The 6,000-nt window shown below is 44.1% G+C and overlaps 1 protein-coding gene across 4 annotated transcripts in view; it reads left to right on the top strand.

Moving 5' to 3' along the window:
• The first annotated feature begins 250 nt into the window (after positions 1 to 250).
• The window catches only part of FAXDC2 (fatty acid hydroxylase domain containing 2), a 29,450-nt gene continuing 23,700 nt past the window's right edge, over positions 251 to 6,000 (top strand). For 2 of the 4 annotated variants that reach the window (XM_004737752.3, XM_004737751.3), the window contains exon 1: positions 254 to 452. The gene's annotated coding sequence lies outside the window, so the exon portion shown is untranslated. Of the gene's footprint in view, positions 453 to 6,000 lie in introns of all 4 variants that reach the window. The other 2 variants (XM_004737753.3, XM_004737754.3) reach the window with 2 other exon arrangements.

Raw genomic sequence — 6,000 nt, 5'->3', positions numbered from 1 at the left:
CACATCTTTTAATGCACCTGCCTCCTGGAGACAGCAACATCTTCTTAAGCTGAGGAAGATGAAGGAAGTTTTTAAAAAGAAGATTTTAAAAAGCTCGGAGTTTGGCCAAAGGCGCTCCTTCAAGCTCCTGCTTAAGTGCGCATTGCCTCTTGGCTTTAAGGAGATGTCCTTCGGCCAGAAGGGCGTTTTTTTTTGTTTTGTTTTTTTTTTTTTTTTTTGTCTCCAGTCTACGCAGACCCAAACTTTTTCTCTCATCACGTGCCTGGCCCGAGCCAGTCGGCTGCTCCGTAACTCGATCACTGTGACCGGCCTCCCCGAGCCACCGAGGAGCCGCGAGGGTGGGCAGCCGCGCAGTGACAGCAGCCGCCTAGGTAGGGGCGGAGGAGAAGGGGAGGCGAGCGTGGGCTGTGGACCGGGACCTCGGAGGAGCTGGGACACGGACCCCTGCAGAGGTGAGCGGGGGGGGGGGGGGGGGGACGACTGCCGGGGAGGGAGCTGTTCGCCACCGTCTGGGCGAGTTCCCTTAAAGAAAGAAAAAGTGCGTTCTTCTCCCCTCTGCTCCCTCTCTGTCCTCCCCCACGTAAAAAACAGGTGAGATTTGCCTCTGATCGTTGACCTGGGCCGTCTTCTTGCTGCCCAGAGCCCCCGACAAGGCCCTTGCTGATGTCTGCAGACTCTGCCTTTGTGCCATCCCCTCCTCTGTCCTCCTGTCCGGCTAGCACCTGACAGTCTGTCCTGTCAGATGGTCAGGGTTGGGCTTCACAACCCTGTGTATAAAGGGCAAACTCTCAAGTCAGAACTCCGAAGAGGAAAAGCCAACTGCAAGTCTGGCGGGGAAACCACAAACTGCTTCTCTGACCTGTCGGATCACCTGGAGGGCACATAGGCAATTTTAACGGTCTTAAAACAAGATCAAGGTGTGAGCTAGAGATGGGCTACCGTGTCCAAGCTGTCTTGTCGCCACATACAAAGATGTATCAGTGGTCTTAGAATTACTGGCTATTCCGTAGTTGCCGGGAAGGACTCCCACAAAGCTTCCTGGGTGAGAGGATGCAGTCTGTGTACCTCGATGGGGATGAACGATAAGGCTGGTCGTTTCCAGGGGCTCATACGGACCCTTTGGGGCTTCAGGCAAGCAAAACAGGATACAGACTGCGGTTTGCTTCAGTTCCATGCACAGTTCCAACCACATCTCTTACATTGAGAGATCATGATTCTAAAATCAACTTGATAAAATGGAAAAGCTCTGAACTCCAGCCTCTGGCCATGGAAAGAAAAGGCCTTAGTCCCAGGGAAAGGTGCTGATACCTTGAAAGCAAATATTGGACACCTTCTGAGGGCAAAACACATTACTATTTTTTTTAAGGTTTTGTTTTTTTATTTGACAGACAGAGATCACAAGTAGGCAGAGAGGCAGGCAGACAGAGAGAGAGAGGAGGAAGCAGGCTCCCCCCTAAGCAGAGAGCCCAATGCGGGGCTCAATCCCAAGACCCCAAGATCCTGACCTGAGCTGAAGGCAGAGGCTTTAACCCACTGAGCCACCTAGGTGCCACAACACAGTGCTTTTTATTCAGTTCTCCTTTCCTTTATTCAGCAGATACTGTCTGCCACATGGCAGGTTTGTGGACCTCACAGTAAACAAACAGGCAGGCTCATTTTCACAGGCACACTATCAGGCGGGACAGGCCGTTCTTAAACGATACACATACCCCATAGAAAAGGCAGGGAAGGGAACGTTGGTAGAACAATCCTCAGTCTTTTGGCTCGGAGTCTCACCTTTCTTTCCGGCATTTCGTCTTCTGGAGTGAGAATCTTTTCATCCACAAAAGCCTCACTTGTTCTTAGACCTTGGTCACAGCAGCTCCTCAAATCTTCCTCACCACAGGCTTTAAGCTGGGCAACTACATTTCTGGTCAGTGTCCTCCCCCTTAGAGACAGTCTGCTCAGCTTTTTCCAAGACAATGAACAGCCTGAGAGCAGAGACTGAGGTGGTGGGAGTTCTCATCCTCCTGTTGGTCGCCCTCTCCCGATGTTGTCTCCCACTTACGAAAGAGAATTTGTGCTCTTCCAAACACACACTCGGCGCCCAGCGAAGTCTCAGGAAGCCTGGATTTTCCCAGAAACTGTGGAGTTTGGAACAAGTCAATTCTGCTCATTGAGGCTAATCTTTGCTTATAAAATAGAAAAGGTGGAGTAGACAATCAACGAGGTCTCACTTGTTCTTTTTTCTCCTTTGAAAGTAAATAATTCTAGTAATTTCACGGTATGTTTACAAAGAAACAGTACATAGTCATGTAAAGATGGTATGTCTTACACCTATAAAATGGGAACCCTCATCAACCATGCAGAATATTCAGGGACCTAGAATCTGAAAGAGGAACATCTGGGTGGCTCAGTCGGTTAGGCATCTGCCTGTGGCTTAGGTCATGATCCCAGGGTCCTGGGATAGAGTCCCTCATGGCTCCCTGCTCAGTGGGGACCCTCTTTCTCCCTTTGCCTGCCTCCCCCTGCTTGTGCGCTCGCTCGCTCTCTCTCTCTGACAAATAAATAAATAAAAGCTTAAAAAAAAATCTGAAAGTGTCAGGCTGCAGAAAAAACAAAAGTCTCTACCCACCCCATACCCTCACCCCATTCGTCTATTCTGTCTCTTGTCTGTATTCAGATTCTCAAGGTCATGAACATCAGCTTTAGCCTCACTGTATCATTTTACTAGACCGAGAATTCTGCAATAAATAGCTTGTATAGTCAGAATCAAAAGAACCATACTTAAAAAGTATCTAATTTGGATAATCTCACAATATGTATCAACTTCCCTTTAAAGGGGAATCGGTTCGTTGTTACGAAGTATTAGAATATTTTTCTTTGGTGCCTTTCTTGTTAGGAAGTATTAGAATATTTTTCTTTGGTGCCTTTCTTTCTTTCTCTTCCCTAAATGCATTCCCATCCTATGCAATTTCATATTCTCCTCCTACATACTTTATCACTTGAAAAATCAAAGCTATGCAGTATTACTTTATTAAATACGGCAAGAAGCATCTCCTATTCATCTTTGTATCTATCCCCTATGGCTACCTTTGTATCTTGCATACAGTAAAAGTTTCTTTAAAGAATTATTACTATTTTAGAGAAAACATGTTCTGTTTTCCCTCTGGTATTAAAACACAGGCGCGCGTGCTCGCAGTATCTAATCCATTATTCATGGCTGATAGAGGCTGATCTCATTCCTTTGTGGTTCCTTTACAACCCTGATGCCCACCCTGCATGCACAACATCAGCACATTCTACACTGTTTGCAGACTCAGTTGGTATAATAAGCACTGAAATCAAGTTCTGCCACTAAATAGCCATGTAATTTGAAGCTGAACACTGAACCTTTCTATGCCCCCATGTCTTCCAGTGGAAAACAGTAGCATCTGACTTGAAGGGCTCTGAGATCACGTCTAGTTGTTGGATGGGAGACTTTAGAAAGGTAAAGGAAAAGGTCAGAGAGAGAAAGCACAATAAAAGTGGAGTGATTATAGCACCTGAATATATCACATATTAATAATCGCCATTGGCTTTATTTGCCAAAATCTCTAACTTGAGCATTCCCACTGGCAGTCAATGTGAAGGAACTTCTGCGGTTGAAGACACATCTGCCTACCATGTTTGGGGACTTCCCTAGAACCTTCCTACAGACTCTGTCCACTTAAAACTGAAAACACATCTGCCAGCAGGTAGAGAGGCACAGAAAACAAGCTTCTTTGGCATATTCAGCAGAATATAGGCTTGTGCAGCTTAGAGGAGTCAGCCTCCTATGTAAATATCTTGGGAGATAGTATGTGGGCGTATTAGCTTAGCCAAAGAACACATATTTGGAAGTGCTTCTTTGCCTCCACTGAGATCAGATGTGGACAGGAAAATGTTGGGACTCCTGCCGCCAAAGAGGCCTTCCCAGCACCAGAAGATAAAGAGTCACCTTTCCTTTGGCCAGAAGGTTTACCCGGAGCCGAGGGTTCCCATGTAGAACTTCTCTCATTGCTCAGTTTGGTGGCACTCAGTTTCCATCCTATGGACACAGTGGGCGTCAACACTCTGCCTTTGTTTTTTGTTTGGTTGGTTTGGTTTGGTTTGGGGTTTTTTTGTTTGTTTTTTAAAGACTATTTATTTATTTGAGAGAGAGAGAGAGAGTATGCACATGAGTGGAGAGAGGAGTAGAGGGAGAGGGAGAAGCAGACTCTGCTGAGCAGGGAGCCTGATGAAGAGCTCGATCCCAGGACCCAGGAACATGACCTGAGCGGGAGGCAGACACTTATCCCACTGAGCCACCCAGGTGCCCCAGGACTCTCTCTGCCTTTGGAATCAAGCAGAGCTGCCTCCTTCCAGGGTCAAGGTCTCATGGTACAGACAGTCATCCTCATCTCTCTTAGTTCTTGTTTTTAATTTTAATATCTGGTTCTGTTTATTTATACTTTAGACCCAGTCTCCATCTCCAAAGAGTTTGAAATAGCTCCCAATAAAGGATATATACAATTGAACAGCTGCAAATAGGTAAAACCTGATAAGAAACCATCCGGCACAAATAAATACCTTTCGTACTGTTCTGAATTGTGATCTGTAGAAAAAAGAACCAGAAGCTTTGCCGCTATTGCTCTTCCTTGGGACCATGTAAAGTTGTTAACCTTTCTCCTGATCCCCTCTGCCTCCCCCTCCCTGTCACCACAAAAAAAGGAGAAGAAGAAACAAAGCACTGGTTCTTTTTTTTTTTTTCAATATTATGTTAGTCACCATATAGTATATTAGTTTTTGATGTAGTGTTCTATGATTCATTGCGTACAACACCCAGTGATCATTGCAATACATACCCTCCTTAATATCCATCACTGGGACCCCCCATCCCCCTACCCCTGCCCCTCTGAAACCCTCAGTTTGTTTCCTAGAGTCCACAGTCCCTCTGATTTCCTCCCCACCTTCATTTTTTCCCTTCCTTCTCCTAATATCCTCTATGCTATTCCTTGTGTTCCACATAGAAGTGAAACCCTATGATAATTGTCTTTCTCTGCTTGACTCCATCAGAGTTACCTTTAATAATCTAATGAAAGCTATGGACCTTTCTATCCTGAAGAATGAACATGGAAAAAATTGGCCTATACTTTCAGGGGAAACAGACTTCTCAAAGGAATTGAAATTAATCTGATTTTTGAGAAAGGGAAAGTTAATTAAAGAGAGAGCTAATTACTCTTCAAATCTTCAATAAAATATTTCCAACAAATGGGCATTGAATTTATTTTAAAAACTTTTAACAGTTCTGTAATTTTCTAAATAGGTAAAAACATACTCACGGTACCAAATTCAAAAGGCAGGAAACAGCATATAGTAAAAAGATAGCCTTCCTTCTATCCTGTCCCCTAGTGGCCCGGTTCACCTCACCAAAAGCCACCATTGTAAACAGTTTCTTAGATACTCTTCCAGCAGTAGTCTAATATTCTATGTATTATCCCATGCACACTTAAACAGGACACACACACACAAATATTCCATGCATTGTTTATTTTTCCCACTTAATACTTCTGGAGAGTACACACAAAGCCTTATTCCTTTACTGGATGAAAATTGTTTCACCATTGGATGCAATATAATTTTCTTAACCAGCTGCTATTGATGGACATTTAACTTGTTTCTAATCTTTAGCCATTAAAAACTGTTACATTGAACATCTTTATACATACATCATTTTTTATATAGGACTGTATAATTTAAAAAAAAATCCCCCAAAGTGTATTTGAGCATTAAATTTAACTCTGAGCTTAATCGGCAGCCGAAGCAAAAAGGCGTACATGGAGGGACCAAAATGGATCGCCTCAGTTTTGTTTTGCATGTTACAAAAAAGTATACTACTTCTTCCAAAGAGGAGAACTGTACACTAATTTCTATGTAGACTTTAGCATCTGTATATTCATACAAAGTACATGGCTTCCTTTGGAGAATGAAATAATGGAGTAGGGAATACCATCAGTGGCA

The sequence above is a fragment of the Mustela putorius genome, unplaced genomic scaffold (genome assembly GCF_011764305.1).
Source record: "Mustela putorius furo isolate JIRA1106 unplaced genomic scaffold, ASM1176430v1.1 tig00000407_pilon_pilon_pilon, whole genome shotgun sequence".
In the NCBI taxonomy this organism is placed as follows: domain Eukaryota; kingdom Metazoa; phylum Chordata; class Mammalia; order Carnivora; family Mustelidae; genus Mustela; species Mustela putorius.
The sequence above is the reverse complement of the archived record's forward strand: the minus strand, read 5'-3'. Positions and strand labels throughout refer to the sequence as shown.